This window comes from Hermetia illucens, chromosome 5 (assembly GCF_905115235.1).
Source record: "Hermetia illucens chromosome 5, iHerIll2.2.curated.20191125, whole genome shotgun sequence".
Lineage (NCBI taxonomy): Eukaryota > Metazoa > Arthropoda > Insecta > Diptera > Stratiomyidae > Hermetia > Hermetia illucens.
Window position 1 is genome coordinate 108,727,404 of NC_051853.1, and position 24,422 is coordinate 108,751,825.

The following is a 24,422-nucleotide window of genomic DNA, read 5'->3' on the forward strand; positions in this document are numbered from 1 at the left end:
GGAGAAAGCATGCAGGTAATTTCGGACTCCTCTTGTGAAAAACCAAGACCTTGCATAATCCTTAAACGTAATTTAAAATACATATGACTTTTAGAGTTCTTAACCGGGGACCTTGTGGCTATCTAAGTATGACTGGAAGCCGGGAGGAGCACTCGAGAGGCAGTTGTAGCATCGGGATACTTCCCAGGAGACGAGGGCCGGGCTCCACCGGGACAAGTCGCAAAACTGACAAAGTATTGCGATGAGAGGGCGTTACCACTTCTTCTCGGCTGCGATGCTAACGCCCACCACGTAATCTGGGGAAGCAGCGACACCAATCGAAAAGGTGAGTACCTTCTTGAATCTATTCTTAGCAATAAGTTAGAAATATACAACGTGGGGAACATTCCAACATTTGTGACTAGCACTAGACAGGAGGTACTAGATAGAACTCTAGGAAATATCCTAATGAACGGAATGATCAGGAATTGGAGGGTGTCGGATGAACCCTCTATGTCTGATCACAGGATAATCAGATTCGACATTGAGGGTAACTCCGAAATAGAAAGAATAATAAGGAATCCCAGGAGAACGGATTGGGAATCCTACGCAACGCAATTGAGCAACAACATTGCCCACCTTCAAGTCATCAACAAATGTACATGTACATGGTAGAACAAGAACCTGGCCAGAATGAGAACAGAGGCACAAAACTCTACCTCCGGGCAAAACGAACCGGGGACTGGCAGAGGTATAAAAATGCACTGACTGCGTAAAGCAACGCGATCAGGGAAGCGAAACGGAACGGCTCCAGGGAATTCTGTGAAAGGATCGAACAGATCACAGAAGCTACCAGGCTGTACAAGGCTGTAGCCAAACACGGGGGAATATCCTCTGACTGCTTGAAAAAGGAAGATGGGACATTTACCGAGAATGAGGAGGACAGGGTACACCTGCTTCACAGAACTCATTTCCCGGGGCCCTACCCTACGGTAGCAGCCGGCAACATTCTGCCTGTCACCCCAACAACGAATAAAGGAAGGAAGGAAGGAGAGCTGGAAACTAGCAAAAGAGGTATACCCAGAAGCTAGGCTAAGATGGGCAGTGAGAACTTTTAAACCACTGAAATCCCTCGGATGGCATTTTCCCATCTCTTATCCAGAGAGACCTACGAATTATTTTTGAGTCTCTTCTGAAGGTGGTAAGGGGGGGGGCATAGCACTGGAATACATACCAAGGACATGGAGATGGGCAAAAGTGGTTTTCATTTCGAAAGCGGGTAAAAAGGATCCTTTTCACCCTAAACTTTTCAGACTAATTTGTCTAACATCGTTCGTACTTAAAACGGTGGGGAAGGTCATAGACAACTATATTAGAACTAACGTTCTAAAGCGTAAGCCCCTACATCACTGTCAGCACGCTTACCGGGCAAAACGGTCAAATAAAACTGCTTGGTAGCAGCTGACAGAGGTACTACGGGATGCCATAGAAAGAAAAGAAATTACACTGTGCGCCTTTTTGGATATCGAAAGAGCATTCGACAACACATCGCAAACAGAGATACAAGATGCCCTGAGCCACAAAGCAGTGGGAAACACCCTCGCATTCTAGAGGGGCACAATGCTAGGAAGCAGGCAAATGGAAGTACCGACAGGTACAAATTCTATTATCGTGAACACCACTCAAGGCTGTCCACAGGGTGGGGTATTATCGCCGCTGATGTGGAGTATGATAGTGGATGAACTCCTGGACGTGTTAACAAATACCGGAATACAAGTCCAGGGTTACGTGGACGACATTGTTTTTATCTGTAGGGGCAAATATGAAGATACCCTGTGTGATAGAATCCAAATTGGAGTAAGGGTTACTAGTGCCTGGTGCAGAAAGGTGAGACTGCGAATCAGCCCAGCCAAAGCCACCATAGTACCATTCACTAGGAAGCGCAAGCTTGACCACCTGAGAACCACAAGATTACACGATTACATGGAGGTGAAACGAGAAACAGAGGTCAAATATTTGGGAATCACGCTAGACCAAAAATTACTATGGAAGACACATGTCGGAAACACTTGCCGGAAAGCTACGAGGGCTCTGATGACATCCAGATCCATAGCATGAAAAAAATGCAACCCGAAGATACTACTTTGGATATATACTGCAATAGTAAGGCCAATGGTATCCTATGGAGCGGTACTCTGGGCAGAAAGAACCGAATTCAGCACACAAGCCAGGGAATTACATAAGCTGCCAAGACTGGCTTGCGTGTGTGTCATTGGGGCAATGAGGACATGCCCAACGCCATCCCTGGAAGTCCTTCAGGGGTTAACCCCTCTCCACCTGAACATATAGATGCACGCAAGGAGGGCAATATTCAGGATGGCCGGTAGTATGAGTGAGGCGGGGAGCTGCCTAAATCGAAGGAAAATTGATATTCTTTCTAGGCGGTATCCCGAATTACTGATACCAAGGGATAACACGACAACGAGGTTTCACTTCGATAAGAAGTTTGAAACACGTTGGACTAACAAGGTAAACTGGGAGAGCGTAGCTGCGACATACGGCTTAAACCAGCAACTGATTACTTGGTACACTGACGGATCCCAAACAGCAGAGGGAGTGGGTGCCGGTGTCATTGGGTCAAGGAAAATGTACTTTGAGCCAATGGGCAGGTACACTAGCATATTCCAGGCATTTCCGCCATAGACAATATACGCCATAGACAAATGTGCCTCCTTTAATCTGCAAAGGAACTATAGGGGGCAGAACATAGCTATTCTCACCGATAGCCAAGCAGCGATCAAGGCACTTAGGTCCAACCAGGTGAAGTCTAAACTGGTATGGGCATGCCGGGAGAGACTGACTACACTCGGCTCATCCAACAAGGTCTGGATAGTTTGGGTTTCATCCTGGGTTGGAAGGCAACGAGGCAGCGGACGAGCTTGCCAAGAAGGGAGCAGGGACACCTTTACACGGGCCAGAACCCTTCTATGGAATCGGAAACGGTTTCATGGCTATGAATCTAAGAAACGAAGAGGAACGGTTCAGGGAACTATAATGAGCGGGCCTACCAGGGGTGGAGCAGTCCAGGGTACTTATTGGAGGATATGAACCTATGCGCACAAAAGGATTGCTTAAACCTCACCAAAAAGAACCTCCGAATTATGGTGAGAAATCTCACTGGTCACTGCCGACTAAACTATCACCTAAGGAAGCTAGGGATATCTACGGACACTGATTGTAGGTTTTGTGCGGAGTGGGATTAAACCTCTACACACCTTCTGGGACAGTGTCCGGCACTTGCGCAAAGTTTGTCGAGGTATCTGGAGGAACACAAAATACCAGATGGAAAGTTGAAAGATCTGCAAGTAGGGAATATACTAAAATTCCTATATATAGGCTTGCTATACTACGATCAATAGGTACACTATCACCAGTGAAGGGGCACAGCGACTTTCCCTTAACAGAATAATAATAATATGTTTATATGTACATATATGCTAATGAAGCTATGGGGTGGTGCCTAATTCAGATAGATATATTTAGAGACTTAACCAATGGTATTCAATATACCCACTGTATATGTGATATTTATGCTTTTCTGAAAAAAGTAAAGTTTCTCACAAAGATGACCCCGACTTGTTTGTGTATGGGACAGATAATGCCTGGTTGCCAGTCGTTCCGGCATTGACTCGCTGTCCCACACCTTGAGTACAAGTTGACGAGCCGCTTGGTGTACTTGATCGCCGCAATATTTAACTAGTTCGGCTGTAATTCCAATCGGCTCCTGTGACTTATGATGGAACCGATGGATTCCACGGATTGTTTCTCCCATGCTTAATGGTGGCTGTACTTACCGTAGTCTTCATCAAGCGGGACCTCCAATATGCCAATATTCTGGTTGTTGAGCAGTTCTTTTAAATACTCAACCGATCGCCTTAATATGGGCATGTTGTCGAAAATCAGATTTCCCGCTTTTTCTCGGCAGGATGGGTGTATAAGGCTTCATCCTGCTGGTTTGTCGATAAAACGTCGGCGGCTAGTGCGGTTACTCGCTGCATTTCTCGATTTGATAGACCGGTTGGCTTGTTTTCTGTCTGTGAAATCGCTTCTCCGCTTGGCGAAGTTCGTGGTAAATCTTTTTTTGCGACTGGGGCCACGTATTTTTGTAGCCATATCAATTATAACGTTCTTCAGGTGCCAGGGAAGATCTATTGATGCGTCATCTCTAGGACCTGTGTTGACTGTGGCGTTCGCGATTAGCTCGTTGCCAGTTTGGTTGAAAATGGTTCCGCCTGGGAAGTCAACGTTTGTTTGTGGACCGGTTTCCACGCAAACCAGGTATTTTTAACTGCAATTTCGTGCGTTATTGCTAACTGAATAATCCATATTTCCTTATAATCATATATCTTATTCCAGGAAACCGGTTCCTGTCCAGTGCATCTCTTGCAACGCGGCTACATCAGCTCTGTACTGGGACAGGGTACCGGCTAGCTGCTTGGAGGCTCCTTTTCTGCACAGAGAGTGCACAGTGCACGCATTTATTCAGGTTTGTCTTGAGAACTGAGAGATATAAAATTTTTAAAATATCAACTACGAATATTATATTATGATATCTTTTGCGTTTTTTTTAAATTAGATTTCGGGGTTTTTTTTTTTTTAATTAAATTTCGAGTATCTCGCTAACGCACCACCATTTACATTTCGCTCTATCACAAAGTGGCCTATACTTCTTCTTCTTCTATGGCACTGCAGTCAAACATAGGTGCTCCGTCTCCATTAATCTCAACCGAGCGATTAAACCCTCTGATTTCGGAAACCGAGCAGCGTGTAATTTGGGTTGTCCACTGGGTCCTCCCATATGTACCCGAGTTTGAATAGGATTTTTTTGCGTCCATACGATCTACAAGGCTTGCCGATTCAAATTTTTGAGTCACATATGGATGGCGGTCCTTGGTTCGCCGTATAACAGGTGCAATTGACAGTTGTATTCCATTCACCATCCATCGTACGCCATCATTGGGCTTAAGATTTTCCTGAGTTCAAAGTTCGGAAGCATTGATTTTTTGCTTTCTGACATACATCGAAGCATTGTGGATATTTTTTTCCGTGAAAACGAATTAAAATTGGTGTCTATCGACCGCGCTTTTCTCAGAAACGGTTATACCTATTACCATGAAACTCCTTGGAAGTTGGAACTGTGAACCTCCACAAATGGGGCAAATTATATTGCAGCATATTGAACTTAAGTTAGGAGAAGGGGTGTCCATACACGTGAAAGAGAGGTACAGATTTTTTTCATGAAATATAGCCACGTGGGGTATCTAAGGAAAGGTCTCGAGTAGTACTTTTCAAAGCAGATATTAGTTTTGACATTGGTTGCAAAGGAGAAGACTGAGGAAGACTGAAAGTGGTCAATTACTCTAAGGACCCATTCTCGGAAATTATCAAATGCAGCACTGAGAGTTTTTTTGAAAGTTTTAAATTAAAATTTATTAAGAAATTTAACAAAACATGTTCTGAAATAATTAAGATGCCAAATTTTTAAAATGTGTATGATTTAAATGTTTTTCAATCCAAACAATATTGGAGATTGATTTCTTGACATTTCGGTTGAATCCAAGTCTGAACTTCAAGTTGGCCAAATGCAGATACCACCAACATTTTAAAATTTTTTTGTTGGCTGTCAACTCACTCAATTAGATGGTGAACTATGATTTCCCTATCAGATAACAGGTTTGGCAGTGGTTAATTCTCCACCGAATTGATGGCAATTCCAATTCATATGAGATTCTTTATATATCCGTTCACATAAAATTTTTCCTTATTTTAAAACAAGTCGGGAAACCGGAAGCTTGACGCTTCAGGTATAAACGGTTTTGTGTTTCCCTCTGTGAGGAGCATAACGTAGTTCTTCATTGGCTTATAGCATTGACCCAAGATATTTAAATCGCTCAGTTCTGGGCAGGTTACCACCATTGCCAGAACTCAGCGATTTAAATATCTGGAGGGGCAGATTACTGCCATTGAAAGAACTGAGCGATTTAAATATCTCGAGTCAATGCTATCAGCCAATGGAGAACTGCGTAATGAAATTTTTTCAAGCATTAACGCCACCTGGATGAAGTGACATTCCGCAACTGGTGTTCTTTGTGATCGACGTATCAGCGCATGTCCCAAATCTAAAATTTACTGCAATGTCCTCCGTCTGTCGCTCTCTATAGTTTGAGTGTTGACTATAAAGGACAATGAACGGATCGCGATCGATATGGGTTTCCACCGATCGTGGAAAAACTGCAAGAGGGGCGTTTTCGATGATGTGGTCACGTAATTCACGCTAACGAGAATTCAACAACCAGTATTGGTGAGATCATCGTAGTCAATGGTAAGCAACCAAAAAGCCGGTCAAAACAATGGTCGCATGATACACTGGATGGGGATTTGAAGGTCTCGCGATTACATCCTGATCAGGCATTTGATAAAATAAAATGACGAAACCGATCACGACGAGCCGACCCCGCTTGTGAACTGAAGGCTGAAGAAAAAGAAGAAGAGGTGAGGAGCGGTGAGCCTGACAGTTCCGTGTCACATAGTTAAAAATTTTATTGGCATCTATTTTTTAGAAAGTAATTTAAATAAATCATTTGATGGAAAGCCAGTAGAAGTATTGAAATAGTCAACCTCATACGCTTCACACTCTGAGTTTAATATTATTAGCAAATGCCAACAATTTAACCAACATCAAATATAAACAAGTCGGAATACCGGAAGCTCGCGCTTCGGGTATAAAGGTTTTGTGTTCATCTTATGTAAGAGACGCACATTTCTCTGTCCGTATATAGCTACAAATCCAACATAATCCTTCATATTTTTCCAAACTACGAGACATACGTACATATTAGAGCCATAGATATCACGCTCACCCTAAACAAACAAACTGCCTATTACCTGCTGTACACATATATGCACATATCTAAATTTATCGTACCCATATTTCCGATTTACGTCTTATATCTATCTGAATTAGGCACTAGCCGCAAAGTTCATTAGCACGCATATATTATATACCTACATATACACATGTCTGGTTGACAAATAACTAAAAAACTAAAACAAAATAATTGTCTGCGACCCAATTCTTAAAAATTCATTTCGTTGTGGTATTGACGAATTGATATGTGATGATGACGTCATGCGGGTTGTAGAGTGCACGAAATTCACAAAAAATTGTAAAGTTTCACCCCCAATAACTTTGTTAATAATAGTTGGATTTTCTTCAAACTTGACCAAACTGTGCATTATATTCTTCGTTACACTCATGCCAAATTTTGTATTTCTGGGATGAACATAAGGGGGGGTGCCGGGTAAATTTCTAAAATGTGGAAATATACTATTATTAACTTTATTTGTGCAGATATCGAAACCGGATATATTTTGAGGCCTAGATTTCATAGAGATGCACCACTGTGATTTTTTCCAGATTTTTCGGTTGGATAGGTTCTGGGAACGAGACCTGTTACACTTTTTGTGGGTCATATTTTCAACCCTTACTCCCCTATGTTTCATCTAATATCAAATATTGAACCAGATTCGAAAAGTACTAATTGAGACCTTTCATTTGATACCCTACTTGGCTACATTCTGTGAAAAAAAAATTTGCACCCTCCATTCACATGTACGGAGAGCCCCCCCTTAAACTTAACGCAAGATGGCGCCACTTACTGCATGTAAAGGGATCACCAGATTACATACTCTCACCAATTTTCGTGACAATCGGTCTAGCCATTTCCGAATAAATCGGGTGTGACAGACAGACAGACAGACAGACAGACAGACAGACAGACAGACGGACAGACGGACAGACAGACACCGTCACCATTCTAATAAGGTTTTGTTTCACACAAAACCTTAAAAAGGGCTAGGGAGAATTAGATTCTTCTTGAATGGAATTTTAATATTTCACTGGAATTTCAATTATTCTCGTTAATTATGACGTCAGCTTCTTATTTGTATGGCTTAGGATGCTGTTAATTAGCACGAAATTGATAAGTTTGGACTGCTATAACTTTCCCACTAATGGTTGGATTTTCATGAAACCTGGCATGTGTATGCACGAGGCTGCCCTCTATGTCGATGCAAAATTTAGTACACTTAGGATGAACTTAAGGGGAGTTTTTTAGTCTATTTCTAAAAGTTGATAATATACTATTAGTAAATTTTTTGAGCAGATACCGGAATGGGACATCTCTCGAAGATTAGATTTCACATAAATATTTTAAACAAAACCTTGAAAAGGGCTGCAGATAAATAGATTCTTCATAAATGTGACTTGAATATTCCACGCGAATGTCAATTATTCCGGGTAATTATGACGTCAGCATCTGATTTGCATGGCTTTGGAAGCAGTAAACTCGCGCGAAATTTAGCGCATATATACGAAATATTTTCCTCTATCCTGGTACAAAATTCGGAAGTCCTAGGATGAGGAGTTTTTCAATAAATTTCTAAAAAGTAGTAAGATACTATTAGTAAGTTTATTTGAGCGGATATCGGAATGGGACATATTTTGAGGCCTAGAGTTCATCTAGGCGCACCACCCTGATTTTTTTCGAATTTTTAGGTTGGGTAGTTTCCGAAAGTGAGTCCTCTCTCACTGAAGTGCGTACATTTTGACTCCTTACTCACGTATTTTGCAATTTATGCCAAAACTAATGTCAGCTTCGCAAAGTACAAATTGAGACCTTTTGTTTTACACAAAACCTTAAAAAGTGCGTTCTCCCAGCTCCTTTTATTTCTATTTCGACACGACGACAGGATTATCTTTTCTTTTTATCTTTTTAAGCACAAAAATTTACTATTTACTTGTTACTAGCTCTCCTGCTTTATTCTTCTGACTTCTTATAATACTTCTTTTAATGCGATTTCTCTTTCAACGCGACGATGGCGTTTCAACTGTCCTCTTTTCTTTACTTTGATCAGAATTTACGATATTTTCACTGTTCTCGGTAAATTAAAAAATAAAAATAGTAGTAAATTTGGTATTTATATTTGTGGTTCTCCATAATCGCTGCCTCCGGTGTTCAATTCTAGCATTTTAGCATCTCATTGGACCGCAGATAGTATGCGGTTGTCCGCTCGCGATTGAATCCATGAGCTCTCCGACCTTTGAAAAGAGAATAGACTGGAATAGCCCTGGACTATGATGCTGTTGCGGGAGCACCAAAGCCCCGAAAACTCTCTCGACAGACCCCGACAGCACATGACTGTTTTGTAATATCCTTCAAAGCTGTGGCCTCAGGCCACTGATCAATGATCGTGAGGTAATACTAGTAGACGTGCGAGTCTTGTAAAAGGTTTACAAAGCCGAGGTGTATGATATGGAGGCGCTTTGTTGATTTAGCGAATATACCTACTTGTTTCTTAACAAGCCTAGTTATCTTACAGTTTTGGTGTGCGATGAACTCTCTGTCCAAAGAATTCACGCACTTCTTCATGGACGGGCTGGAATATTTACAGAAGTTCATTGTCCGAATGCCCAATGCCACTTCCTTACAGATAGCGGCTCTATCTATCTCATTAAACTTGTATTTTCAGTCCGACCACGGCGATCGCCGGAAGGTCGATTGCGACTGGGATCTTGTGGGAGATTCAAAATAAAGCATCAGCGACTAAGCTGTCTTTATCGGATATATATTGAATGTTCGATATAAACTGGCTGTGTGAAGATACCCTTTGTAGTGTTTCTGCGTTAAGGCAACAGGTAGAGGCTTGTGGTCGGTGAACATAGTGAACGGCCTCCTTTCAAAGAAAAAACGGAGCTACTTGACTGGTCAAATACGAGGCTGGTAATCCAGGATTATAGGCTTCATAATTTCATTGAGCGGAATTTACCAGTTTTCAGAAGAAACACAACGGTTGCCAGCTTGGGTTCACCATTTGGTGAAGAGCAACGTTTACCAGTTGTTCATTGGTTATACTAAACACTCAGTTGGCTTCGGAGAATACATATCCTCCCGAGATTCTTTGGTCTTAGGACCAAATAGGAAGACGTTAAGTAAGGTCTGCTGGTGAGCGGCTTTTAACAGGAAATTACTGTAAGTTTACCATATCCAAGGACCTTCTATGGTCTTTGACTGTCTTTGGCAGCGAAAAGCTCGCGATTGCTTGGATGGAAGGGCCTAGAAATTTTACCTATATCTGAAAAAATCTACACTTTTCAACGTTCAAAATTAGGATATTGTCAAGAAATCGTCGAAAAATACATTTGAGATTTGCCAAATGGTCGGATAGGCAACCAAAATGCCATCAAAGTAGAAGAAACACTAGTTTAGTAGTACAGAGGATTTGTGCCGGACAGCGGTTCTCCAGATTATATAATGTGCTATGATTATAAAATGTGCTATTGTTCGGCAATTTTATTTTGTTTGAAAATATTTCGAAAACCTATTTCCAACACATGTAGGTTTAAATTAATAAACTAAATCAATTTTTCGACTCTGTACCAACGCTGATGCCATGGCCAACTCAAAATTAGAGAAATTACATTTATTTATCACGACCATTTATTCAAGCTTTTTCATCCTTCTTCGTGACCATCCGTTCTCTTTCCGGCCGTTGGTATTGCTTCGCCATAAGTCCTTCCTAGGATATACATATAACGCGGGGCGCTGACATAGGCAACGGAGAGGCTCACCACCCTGCCGGTTGTGTTCGCCACTTCTCTGGTAAGTTATATTTATATTATTATATTTATAATTTAAGCTTTTGGCAAAAATAAGCTCCAGCGAGGAAATTACAACTGCTAGTTTCACCTACATTTACAACCAGTTATTTTAAAGAGAATGCAGTTACAATTAATAGTTTAGAGTTTCATCCATCATATTGAATTTCACTTAATAATTCAAACCCAACTGCAGCAAATGTCGTCTCTGAATGATCGGAAATGGTGAAAGCGTGTTCAGCGATTATTCCACTTAAGATAATCTTGCTTGTTCTATTCCATACTATATACACTAGACTGTGTGCTATAATCTTCTTAAAAACGTGATATCACCACTATTACATCCCCATTTCATGATGGTTATTCAAACTTCCTTCAGTTTTGCAATTAGTTATTAATGAAGGACGAGCTTAATCGTTAGCTTCAATTAACCCAGAAATATGATTTTCCTTCCCCAGCGATGAATTTTATGGTCTTATTCTCAGGAATTATTTGTCGAATGAAGCTCGGCATAAAGCGTCCTAATTGCAACCATAACAAGGCGTACAAAATTGATTCTCTGCTCTCGTAATCAGCTTATAATAAATCAATGATTCTCCCGCAATCATCATCCACGCAATTCATATTCAGGCGACCAATATCAATGTCCATAAATAGTGAGGAGTGTCGTCTTAACTTGCCAGTAAATTAAGAGCACTTAATTCCCTTATCACTTCAAGTACACAATGCCTGTCCCCAGTTTCCGTTCTCCTAAGGGGACACTACGAATATCTTCGTCTAATACTGCGTCAGCCATAAAATCGCATATCTCTACGAGGAGAAACGCCGGCATGAGAAATGATTTCTCTCCTTTCCGTAAGCTCAAGATAAGGACATGATAAATGGTTTCTTGAAGGTCGATTCCGGCGGTACTTAAGCTCAAATATGATGACATAAACCTTATAGACAATTTCGACAAAGGTAACAAATTCACTGGCCCAATATCCATTTAGATTTCCTCGGGGAAATCGATTTAGCACAATGGTGTTTTGTTTGTATTGTCTTAGGACAACGATAGAAACATTTCGCAATGGGGTCTAGAGCAAGGACACGCAAAGCATCTGCTTCGTCGATTTGAAAGGAATCACTGGCGTGGAATTAGATGGTTTGAATTTGTCGTGTTTGCCGGAAGTTACCAGCAGACATATTGATATTTCTCATCAACTTCGATGGAATCTTTAAAGTTTACGTGAGTTTCTGGTCAAAGTAAATGCTTGTCTGTATCTCTACAAATTGCAGGAATTAATTACAGTTCACGTTATAATGTTGTCATTTTAATTCTCACAAGGGTTCATGGAAATCTTCCCCCAATAATGTTCTGAGCCTCCAATGCAAGACTTCTCGAATGAATTTTGGCCTTCACTCTTTATAGAAAACATTCCAGTACCAATAGAGAGGGGCGACAGAAATCTCGGTACTCCGTAAAGTACGGACTAGCAAATTTGACAAAGTGGAGGCTCAATTCTGATAAGGGAGGGGTTCTTGGTTCTCAAAATATTATCTCCCTGTCAGGAAGCAAAGATTTTGTCACTTGCCTCGACTCAGAGTCAACAAAAGTAAACCTACCCGGGGTAAACTACTCTGATAGAGACATAAAGTCTCGAGGCGAATTGATGTCACAGAAAATTTCAATCCCAAAGGGGGTAAACTGCCAAACGGCCTAATAAGGGATAAATAATAATAAGGGACTAAATTACAAAAACCTAACGCGCGCTGCGTGGACGGGGAAGCATCAGCTCCGAGCCAATTGTGACATCTACGCGATTAGTGGCTCAAGTGTTCCTTTCCTCTTCAAGGGGACCAGCTGATATGGTGGTCCTGCGGCGGCCCACCCGAACCTAAACGTTTACCGCGTGCCGTTTCAAACATAATAGGGGGAACTCTAAATAAACGGTAGGACTGACGCCTTCCTGAGGACTTTAGAGCAAAGACATTTCAATCCATTTCAATTCAGTTGGTTTGAATTTTTTGGATAAACGCAATTGCACTTCTTTGTGTTCACGTTTAAAAAGAATTGCCTCCTCTTATCATATCAACTGTTGTCAAAAGTTTCAAGAAATTTGTGTGTGTGGTGACAAACATTTTTATAAAATTAATGCCCAGAAGAAAGCTAACAACCCAAATTCCAGATTCAAGTGATCAATTATAGTCGCGTCTGTGAAACCACTTCAAAGCAATTGGTGGAATTATTCAAATGCGACGTTTCAACAATCAATCGCCTCAAACGGAAGCAGAAATGAGGAGCGCAGTTCCACAAAAATTCAATATTTGGCGGAAGCGCTTGTGTTGCGGCTCTAATCAAGAATTTGAAAAGACACTCGCATTATGGTTCAATCAATTTCTCAGATTGTCTGACGGTGTATATCGGACAAACGAAAAGACTGGTAACTACTAGATTTAGGGAGCATATGAAGGAGGCAGAGTTGGCTGTCAAGTACTCCCGAAAAAAGCCACCACGATAAATTTCCCTTCCGTGGCCGAAGCTTAACTACCCAAATTCGAATTTCAAATTTGAATTTTCAAATCTCACAAGCGGCCAGGAAAATGATATCGACGTAACAAATAATAATCGTTGGCGAAAAAATTGGATTGTTGGATCAGGGCCTTGAAGTGTATTAGAACACTTCATTTAAGACCGTAACGGTACACTACAGCATTATAATACCCTATAGGAGGCAAAGTGGTTAACATTGCGCTCGACCCAGATTATTATACTGCTTTGACTCAGGTACTCATTCACAGCTGAGTCGACTGGGATCCGACGTCAAATCACGATACAAACCCCACTGCCACCAGTGAAATTCGAACTGCGAACTTCCGTAAGACAGTATTCTAATCACTCAGCTACTCGGACAGATAGATCCCGATAATAAACTACAATATTAGGCTGTAGTCAATAAACCTACGGGCTTAAATATTGGGGTAACTGCAACACGTGAAAAAATAGGCCGTACGATCATGGATCCGCCTCTATATTTGACCGCCGGCGCTTAGTATTTGACGCCCCAAAGGTAGTCGAATAAGACGAATCCTTTCTATTGAAAAGAGTATACATTTTGATTACTCGAATCATAAGGTACGGCAGTCCCGCCTTTGGCATGCCATTCAACGTACCTTTTCGCGAATCATAATCTTTCGTAACAGTTTCTTCAGCTTTCTAGTGAGTCCGAAAGCAATCAGTTTGGCATGCTTAGACGTCTAACAACATAATGTAACATAAATTAGATATAAAAAAGCTAATCTCATTGGCCAACGCAAAATATTTCTACCCACACCTGTCATAACTGCCAACTCCTACGAGTTGTCGGGGTAATCTACGACGTGAGGGTGCCATTACTGAGTTCAACTGAGGCTTCCTCGGACGTTCGCTAGTTTTCTTTTTTACAACAGAGTTTGTGTTGCGAAATGAATTGTTGAATGTTGAATTCCTTAGTAACTACTCTCTAACTAGGGCCTTTTTGTATCATTTTGGGCTTCAGCTTCTCAGGCAATTGTTTCCTAACAACACAATAAATCAACAATTGATTAGACGGAAATTACAGACATAGGCAGACTTATATCTAAGGAAGCTGATTAGGTGAAAACAAAATGCTCACCGGTGGATTAAAATCGGTTATGGGAAGAGTAGCTAGAAAAATATACCAACTCCGCCATGTTATGTACATGGTATGGTGGCCCCAAGCCCAGGTAATAAAGGAGGGTTTAAGGTAACGTACTCTGTATTATCTCCAGTAAAACAAAAATAATATGCTGAGGTCAGGAAAACAGATAAATAAACTACAGCTGGTGTTACTTTATTATGTTAGATCCTACCTGACCTTTTTTGGTAACAGGTCATCCGACAGGCTGACCAAGAAAATACATTGAATGTCGTTTAAATGATTGTATTGAGTCCTAAGCATCGAAGCAATCCTAGGACGTTCACCTCAGTCGATGCGGTAGGGCGGGCCTCTATCTTGTCAAGAAATGGGCAAGAGGTTTTTGTCAAGTAAGTGCATTAGCCCAGGCAAAACAAATGCATGTTGGCACGCTAAATATTGGCACCCTCACTGGCAACATCGAGGAATTGGCAAGGCGTATCGATATCTGCGCTCTGCAAGAAACCCGATGGTATGGTGCCAAAAGTTCAACAAGCAAGCGCTCTGTCATCACTTCTTTTTCTTTTTATTATGGACACTGTCACACGGTACATCCAACGGCCAGCGGCCTATGCAGTGCTTGTCTTATAGCAAAGGTGATCTCAAGCAACTTATCCAAAAATGGAATGATCGTCCCATACAATACTGTCTCAGCTTCAATCTGAATTAAACTGAATTTCTGAAGCCGATACTCATTAAACAAACACTATCAGTGACATTGTCGGTTTTTAAAGGCAATCGTAGTGTCTCAGTAGTGGCAGACTAGACTTTTCTGATGGCTAATTCTTCGGGATCCTTCTTGGAAAAGTAAGGAGCTTAGAAAGTCATCACCAAGGACAGATCGTCTGTAAGCTTTCTGGTGGAAAGTGCGAATGTAGAAGGGGACAAATCGGAACAGCGTTTCTTGCAATTGTGATCGCATAATGGTGTTAGTTCTGACCTGAAAAAGGGGCATTTATCACCGTCACTGACAACAAAGTCATTCTCTATGAAAGCATTGCACCTCAACATCGATGTTGAGCGTGGCAATTTCGCGAGCAGAAAGCAGAAAAGATCTCTCTTATGCGATTAACAACCATTACGAATAGCGAAGAATCGTGGAACCAAGTTAAAAGTGCGATCTACAAGGTGGCTTATGCACGGTCATAAAGCCCAGAGCTGGGATCCAACTTTCTGGCTCAGTGACTTCTTCAATCGGGTTATCGGCGAAGGTACCATTTGAACTGGCAAGAAAGCGCCGGTATGAAAAGTAGTCGGAATATCGCAAGCTGAACATTTCGGGTATAAAGGCTTTGTGTTCAGCTCATGTGAGAAACTTTCTATACACCTTTTTTTCATTCGTATAGAGCTAAAACTTGACTTTACTTCTCGCACAAACAAATAACTAAACAAGTTGGGAAACCGGAAGTTTGGCGCTTCAGGTATGAAAAGTTTTGTTTGCTTCTTTTTTGAGTATATTTGAGTGGAGAACTATAATATAATAGTATAATAGTATGATTTTGATCAAACTTGAGGATAACATGCTTCATATTATGTTCTATACTACTACAAACTTTCATAACTCTAGGATAAACTTAAAAATTTCCCCAAAAATATGGTAATATACTATTATTAACTTTATTTGAAGAGATATCGGTATAGAGAGTATTTTGAGGCCACCATATAGAGGTCATCCATTTAACAAATCATCACTTTCCATACCTCCCCCTCCCCGCCTTTCTAACAAATGTCAAAACTAAGACCGGCCTCGAAAAATACTAATCGAGACCTTTCATTTGATACCCCACATGACCATATTCGGCGAAAAAAAATTGTACACCCTCCTTTTGCCCCCCTTAATCTCAATGTAGAAGGATATTACTCACTGCATGTCTGGGCGTCCACAGTTCCCACCTTCTCACCAAATTTCGTGTCCCATCGGTATAGCCATTTCTGAGAAAAGTGCTTGTGACAGACAGACAGGCAGACAGACAGACGGACAGACAGATATTGAACCGATTTTAATAAGGTTTTTTTTGCAAACAAAACCTTAAAAAGGCTATGGAGAGCCACCCTCCCCCAATACTCAACATCAAGTCTTGCCGCTTGTTATATGCTATATTTATAGATTCGTAGACCATATGCTCTCACCAAATTTCGGGACAAAAAGTTCAACTATTTCCGAGTAACTTGGATATGTCAGGCAAACACAGAGATAGACTAATATATTATGGGGAAGATGCTGGAGCGAATAACCTACAACATAACATAATTCCCCGGCTGGGAGGCTTGTCAGAACGACAATTCGGTTTCCGTACAATCAGACCAACCATCGAACTGGTCACTGGCTTAGCTAAAAATGCAATACACGGGAAGGGTGACATTATTAAGTAGCAGTGATTACCGTTGACGAACAAAATGCATTTAACTCGGCCAGGGTAGATTGATTTCAGCTTAAAGGTGTGGACTAAGGAATGGATGGTGAGATAAACTCTCACGCAGTTTCTCAAGGGACATGACGAATACCGTGAACATCGCTATAGGTTTAAACAGCTAACTTAACTGTCTCATGGTATTACGGAGGACTCGGAGCATGCCTTTTTCCATTTTCCTAGATTCGCAGAGAAACATAAGTGTATGTGGAAATATTGGGAGGAAGTTTACTTGGAAGAATGCTTGCACGCCAAGTGAACGGAGATGTAATTAAAGGCATGATGGGGTAGACTCTGTGCAGTGATGAGAAAGGCGTGGTAGCGAATACAATCAGTGGGCGAAGGTAGAGACAAGAGCCATGTCCACCCCGCGACATAGTACTTTGTGGTGCTTCCGCAGGGCGGGAGGACGATATTTAGGAGGTAATATTAGTGGGTAAAAATTCTACTCGCTGAAACATGTGTACCTGTGTCTTTGGAAGGATACACAGAAAAATAGTTAAGCAGAATGTTCCACTTACCGTCCGATCCGGGTACTGTTTCATACCATGCAGATTTTTGAACCCATTCTTGACAAACTTATCCATGACACCGAGCCAGGGCTGTTCTCTCTTACCTGATTGTCAGATGCGATTGTAGGTGGTGTCGTAATTCCAGCTCGTAGAACCATGCCAACGAGACAGTGATCCGAGTCTATATTCACCCCCTATATGTTCTGACCTTCATTAAGGCTAAGAGGTGGCGGCGTTCAATCAACACGTGGTGAATTTGGTTGAAAGTGGTCCCGTCTGGAGAGGCCCAGAAGAGAGTCGTAGAAGGTTTCCTTCTCCGACTCTGCAGTCTCCTCTGTAGGGGCACGTTTATGAGGTGACACAGGTGAGACCTCCTTAAGGTAGCTGAGGAGCAGAGAAATGAAGTAGATAAAGTGTCAGTAAGCTAGCAAGCTGGGGGAAATTCATCTATTGGGAAATCAGCATCTACACAAGTAAAAGAATCCACACCTTGGGTAAAGATGTAAAGAAAGGGTAGCACCAGGACGATGGCGAACCTCAGACAAACCATGAAGATATTCATCTATTGTGTTACAAAATAAAGATATATGCGGAGCGACCTGGTAAGCCTCATCGTTATTGTCTAATTTGTGCTTTACCTGTCATCTGAAGAAGAGAAAGTGATTTTCAACTTGGCTGTTCTTATTCACTGAGCTTCCGTTTTCAACAGATCAGAAAGTAAGAGAAGGTTTCTGATGATGTCTTTATATGAAATCTAAATTCAATGTTCGCTCACATAAAGCAGTTTGAACAATTCATGGAAAATGTGGTGTTAGCTCCATTTCTTTCTAGACCTTTTGACAAAAGTTAGGAGCCTCTATAGTCACGAGTTAATAAGTTATACATTGTCTGATCCCTCATACTAGTAAGCAAGCCCAAGAAGACATGAGTGGAAAAAATCAAAGTGCTCAGAACGGTGGAAAACGTCCTTCGATGCTAGATTCTATTTAAGTATTAAATTTATGTGCAATTGTGTGCAAACTTTGGGCTAAGTGAAGGGTGTCTGAATCAGTCGAGAAATAATGTATTATTTGAGGTCTTGGTTATTTTCTATTTGAAAACTGCCATATGTAAACATTGAAAGCAATACTCGACTAAATGCAAAAGGTTCTAATAAAAATGATCATCCAAGATGGCTAAAGTCAAACAGCAAAAAACTGACGAAGTGGTAGAAGTTGACTGTTCAAGTTTGTCTTCTTCGACGCGACACCTGCTTGCACATTTCTTTGTTAGCTAGGTTGTAAGGGAATGTGAGGGAGGATTGCCCGAATCTGAAATAGTAAAAAAAATCAGGGGAAAACTCCGAAAAGTTTCTGAAAAACTAATGCGGCCTGGAGATTAGCAAAATGACCATCGTGGTTAACTTTAGTCAACACTGTCACTTGTGTTCATTAGGAGGTTGTAAAGAGCCACTCTGCAAATACTGCCCTTTTTTCCTTCAGTATCACACCTATATCTATTGTTATATTATGCGTGTTCACGCCATGCACCCAAGAATTCAAAGTAATGTTTCGTGGATTTAAAACTTAAAATGCCTCAAATGTTAAAGTGGTGGTATTTCTTGACTCTTCGCCGGTCTATTTCCACCTACAGAACACTTGTAAATAACAAGAAAACGCTCCAACCAATCTATTGTCAAACTCCACGGAACTCCAACGCAAAACTTGGAGAAGGGAATGAAATTTGATCAACGTAATATCGTTAAGGGGCTCAATTTCACTTTCATCTCGTAGCAAATCACAACTCACTCTTTTACTTTAGTTTGAGGGAAGAACACCATAACCTTCTATTTTTAGATCCCCGCAATGTCCTTGCGATATATTCGGGAGCTATTAGGTTAAATGCTATATGGGGCCGACGTGTCACAGTAATATTATAGCAGAAAACAGGACAGAAATAGAAACGAACTTCCTAAGTTTCTGCATGACTTCCTAACGTTCTATGCTCGACTTGAGCATCTTAAGCCAAACAACAACATATTTCGGGATTTTCAAATTATTCGGTCCATTGAAAATGGAAGAGGGAAAATCATACCATAAACTTTCGGAACTAGTCCACTTGAACTTATCCTTAAATGTTTGCTGCATACCAAGCTTGGCATGCAAGAACAACTCTCAACTAAAAACTGCTTTTAAGTAAATCAGGATGGTAGCGCTGGATGGGTCTAATCTCATATTTCTGATGAGAGTAAAATCCACAATAAAGTTGCATTTCTCGACAGAGCAGAGGTGGAACTCTCGATTCACTAAAGGGAACTTGTATCTAATCCTTCATAATAAATTACAATAGAAATTCATTGTTCGTAGTGAATGATTCGTGAAGTCGAAATTGCAGAAATTGTGTCCATTTTGTCCGGATAGTGGACTTTCCAACAATGACAAGGAGCTTTGTACAATTTGCAAACATATTTGGGAACATGGTGCTATCTCATGAGATTATATTTTAATTAGATGTGTAATGAGCAGTTCCTAATTGACTATTTGCAACTACGAGAGCGGATTTATATTGTTTTTCAGGAAATTGGCGTTGGAATTTGGAATAAGATGGGATGGGTCCTTTGTAAACTTGGTCCCTTTCAAAACAATCCTACTGGCATGCCCTAAATTCTGAATAGGTTAGATATTGTCTTCTATTTGTAGTTAAGTCTAAAGTCTATCAAGACCAGTAGCTTACTCCAAACTACAATTTTATATATATATATATATATATTTCGGGAGTAACTTACTCCCTAAGTAGTTTTGTACTGATGAAGGGAGTAAGTTGTTCCCTAAATATATACATACATAATAAACTAAAATTGTAGTTTGGAGTAAGCTACTGGTCTATCAATTCTAAATTCTAAAGCTATAATGGAATGGGGATTAAACCCAGAATATATATTTAATAGTATCAGGTCGAATCGAATCATAAAAATTGGAAATAACGAAACGAACTGCTCGATCGCGCATACGGACTTTAATATCTCAGTAATCTGAATGGTGGTCAAAGAGTAGCATAGGTCCCAGGGCGAAACGTGGATTGGTACCCACGATGGAGCATAAAACCTGGGAAATGCCTGCTGAACCAACACCAACAGCTCTACTACCAAACCCTATCTCCACCTCCACGTGGTGACCGCTGGGAGCTCTTTCTTAACGAAAACCTGCAGATGGAGAAGGATGAAGGCGAGTCTCCCGCGTCTAAAAACGGGACAAATTGTACCAACTGGTCCTCCAGGTTGGGGGTTGGGTAGGGCTGACAACCCTACACGGAAAACAACTTGTCACGAAGCCACAAGAGGAGCCTCGGACAGGACGGACTTTAAAACGGCGGACCCGGCAACGACAACGGATCAACGATTTGCGCATTTTCTCATGGAACGTTCGCTCCCTGTACAGAGATGAAGCTGATGAGCAGCTAGCCGATACCCTGCCTCAATATAGGGCTGACATAACAGCGTTACAAGAGATGCGATGGACAGGGACCGGTTTCCTGGAGAAGAGCCACTACACCATATATTATAGCGGTCATCCAGTAAACCATGTGCTCGGAGTAAGTTTCTTAGTCAGCCACAAAATGAAACCTGCTGTTATCGGCTTTGAAAACATAAGCGAACGGCTATGCACTCTGCGCTTGCGAGGCAAGTTTAGAAATATAAGCCTCATAAACGTTCACGCCCCTACAGAGGAGACTGCAGCGTCGGAGAAGGATACCTTCTACGAGGCAGTAGAACGAACCTTCGAAGCCTGTCCCAGGTATGACATCAAAATCATACTTGGGGATTTTAACAGCCAAATAGGGAAGGAGCCCGTATTCAGGCGATACGTTGGCTCCCATAGCTTACATGAAAAAACAAATGATAACGGACTGAGCATTATTCAATTAGCAGGGTCACACGAAATGGTTGTTGGAAGTACCTGGTTTGCGCGGAAAGCGGTCCACAAACATACGTGGGCCTCTCCAGACGGGGCCACTTTCATCCAAATTGACCACGTGTTGATCGAACGCCGCCACCTCTCAGCCTTGATGAATGTCAGAAAATATAGGGGGGCCAATATAGACTCGGATCACTATCTCGTTGGCATGGTGCTCCGAGCTCGAATAACTATACCACCTAGAATCTCCTTTGACAATGAGGTGAGAGTGAACACTGAAGCCATCCACAACACAACCCTCCGCGACACCTATAAGAGGGAAATGGATGCCGCAATAGCCCCAGTCAACAGAGGACCTGGAGATGAAGCATCAACAAATGATCTTCACAATCACCTGAAGAACGTTATCGTGGATACGGCCACAAGCATACTTGGCCCCAGCCGCAAAGGGAGTCGGAACGGCTGGTTTGACGATGAATGTAAGCTAGCAACGGAACTGAAGAATGCCGCATACCGAGTAATGTTGCATTCTCAAAGAACGCGGGCACGCGCGGAGATTTATCACGAACTCCGTCGAGTGGAGAAGCGACTTCACAGACGGAAAAAGGAAGCCTGGGAGAACCAACAAGTCTGTGAACTAGAAAAGTACAGGGAGCAACCGCACCAGGCGCGGAAGTTTCACCAAGAAGTCAGCAGGATGAAGCCTTATACACCTCGATGCTCATCCTGCCGAGACAAAGAGGGAAATCTGATTTTCGACAGAATGAGCATATTAGAGCGATGGGTTGAGTACTTTGATGAGCTACTGAACAACCAGAACATCGGCGAGTTGGAGGTCCCGCCAACTGAAGACGACGGACAAATACTGCCACGATCAAGTTTAGGAGAAACAGTCCGTGCAGTTCATCGGCTAAAAAATCATAAGTCGCCAGGAGCCGATGGAATTACAGCCGAATTGGTTAAATATGGAGGCGACCAGTTACACCAAGTGGTTCATCAACTTGTGCTTAAGGTATGGGACAGCGAATCAATGCCTGACGATTAGCAACGAGGCATTATCTGTCTCATACATAAAAAGGGAGATATCACACAGTGCAGCAATTATAGAGGTATCACGTTGCTGAGTACCATACGCCCAGAACATCATTGGCCCATACCAAATAGGCTTCACTCCAGGCAAATCAGCAACAGATCAGATTTTCTCTCTGCGGCAAGCGATGGAAAAACTGTTGGAATATGGACAACAGTTGCACCATCTGTTCATCGACTTTAAAGCCGCCTATGATAGCATAGCCAGTGTAAAACTGTACACGGCCATGAGAGAATTCGGTATCCCTACGAAATTAATTAGACTGACTAGGCTGACCCTGACCAATGTGCGAGGCCAGATAGAAGCAGCAGGATCACCCTCAAGACCATTCGACATCAACAACGGTCTACAACATGAGATGCCCTATCATGCGTCCTCTTTAACCTGGCCCTCGAGAAAGTGATCTGTGATGCTGAGGTAAATGCAAGAGGTACGATCCTCTTCGAATCCACCCATTTACTGGCCTATGCTGACGATATCGACATCATGGGAAAAACCACCCGAGACGTACAAACTGCCTTCATCCAGATCGAGCAGGCGGCGCGAGATGTTGGGCTGCACATCAATGAAGGCAAGACAAAATATATGGTGGCAACGTCAGCACGGAAAACGAATCAACCAACAACATCAAACCGCACTGGTCACACGGGAAGAATAAGGATAAGAGAATACAACTTTGACACCGTTGACAATTTCTCCTATCTACGGTCGAAAATCACAACCGATAACAGCTACGATGATGAAATCCGCGCACGGTTGTTGTCAGCCAACAGAGCCTATTTCAGCTTACAAAGACTGTTCCGCTCGAAACGTCTCACCATAGGGTCAAAGCTCTTACTGTACAAGACTATGATCTTGCCAGTCCCCATGTACTCCTCGGAAACTTGGGTTCTCAACAAGAAAAATTGCGAACTCTTGGCCGCGTTCGAGAGAAGAATCCTCCGAGGAATTTTTGGCCCCCTACATGAGGATGGACGATTCCGTAGCCTACACAATGACGAAATCTATGAGCGATACCATGACCGTCCGGTTGTGGATAAAATCCGGCTCAATAGGTTACGGTGGGCGGGTCACTTAATCCGTATGGATGAGGATGATCCCACCCGGAAAGTCTATAAGGGCAATATCTATGGTAGAAAAAGAAGACGAGGCAGACCCTGCCTAAGATGGAGCGATGGCGTGGGTCAGGACGCCAGACAGCTTTTAGGGATATCGAATTGGTGGACCTCGGCGCAAAACCGGGATGTCTGGAGTTCCTTATTAAGGCAGGCCTAGACCGGATACCGGTTGTTGCGCCGTTGATGATGATAATGAATCTGAATGTTGTGATCGTGTGAAGCAAAACGCGAACGGATTACATCCTTTTTCGTACTAACCATGGATATTTGAGTGCTATTGTAAAAATAATACATAAATTTATCATGAAATACAAAGAATATCTGGAAAGCATCTATGCTCTGCTCTGGGTCTTCACCGATTTCGAGAAGACGTTCAGCAGCTTTAGTAGTTATCTGAAGTGCTCCGCGCAGGTGGGGCATTCTGAAGAAACTATCAGAGTGAACGACAACTAGAGGGTTGAGGTCTAATGGACATCATTCTACGAGTTTCAGTATTTGGCCAGCACAACATCGATACGCGGGCTTCTGGAGCATATGGTCCGAAATGTACTTCGTGGTTTTTAAATTTGCGGTTACAGTGGCGCAAGATTTGTTTTTCTTCGAGGCGTAGCCTCTACATTTGTCTGGGAGAGATACCCGTCAAAAGAATGAATCCGGAAGTAGTTGAAGGTTTAATAAACTGTTTACAGCCGGACTTGGGAACTGCCGACAACTCAAGAAACTAAAGATTAGCTTGCTGAGGTGCGGGGGACCTTAAGGATGTTACTGAGCTTATAGATCAGTCCACACTGGCATATGGAGTTGAACGTTTTTCTTATGTGAAGGCGGCAGGCTATTGTCGGTGTCTTGTGCTTACCCGAGAACTAGATATAGGTTTCGAGAATTAAAAGAGCGTGTTGATTCGAATGACCTTTTCGATTGACGAACTGGAAATCTGAGATAGTGTTTGATGGTCTGTCCGAAGATTTTGGCGGAAAAGTTGGAAGATGGGCCTATAACTATCAGGACGGAATGGAATTTAATTT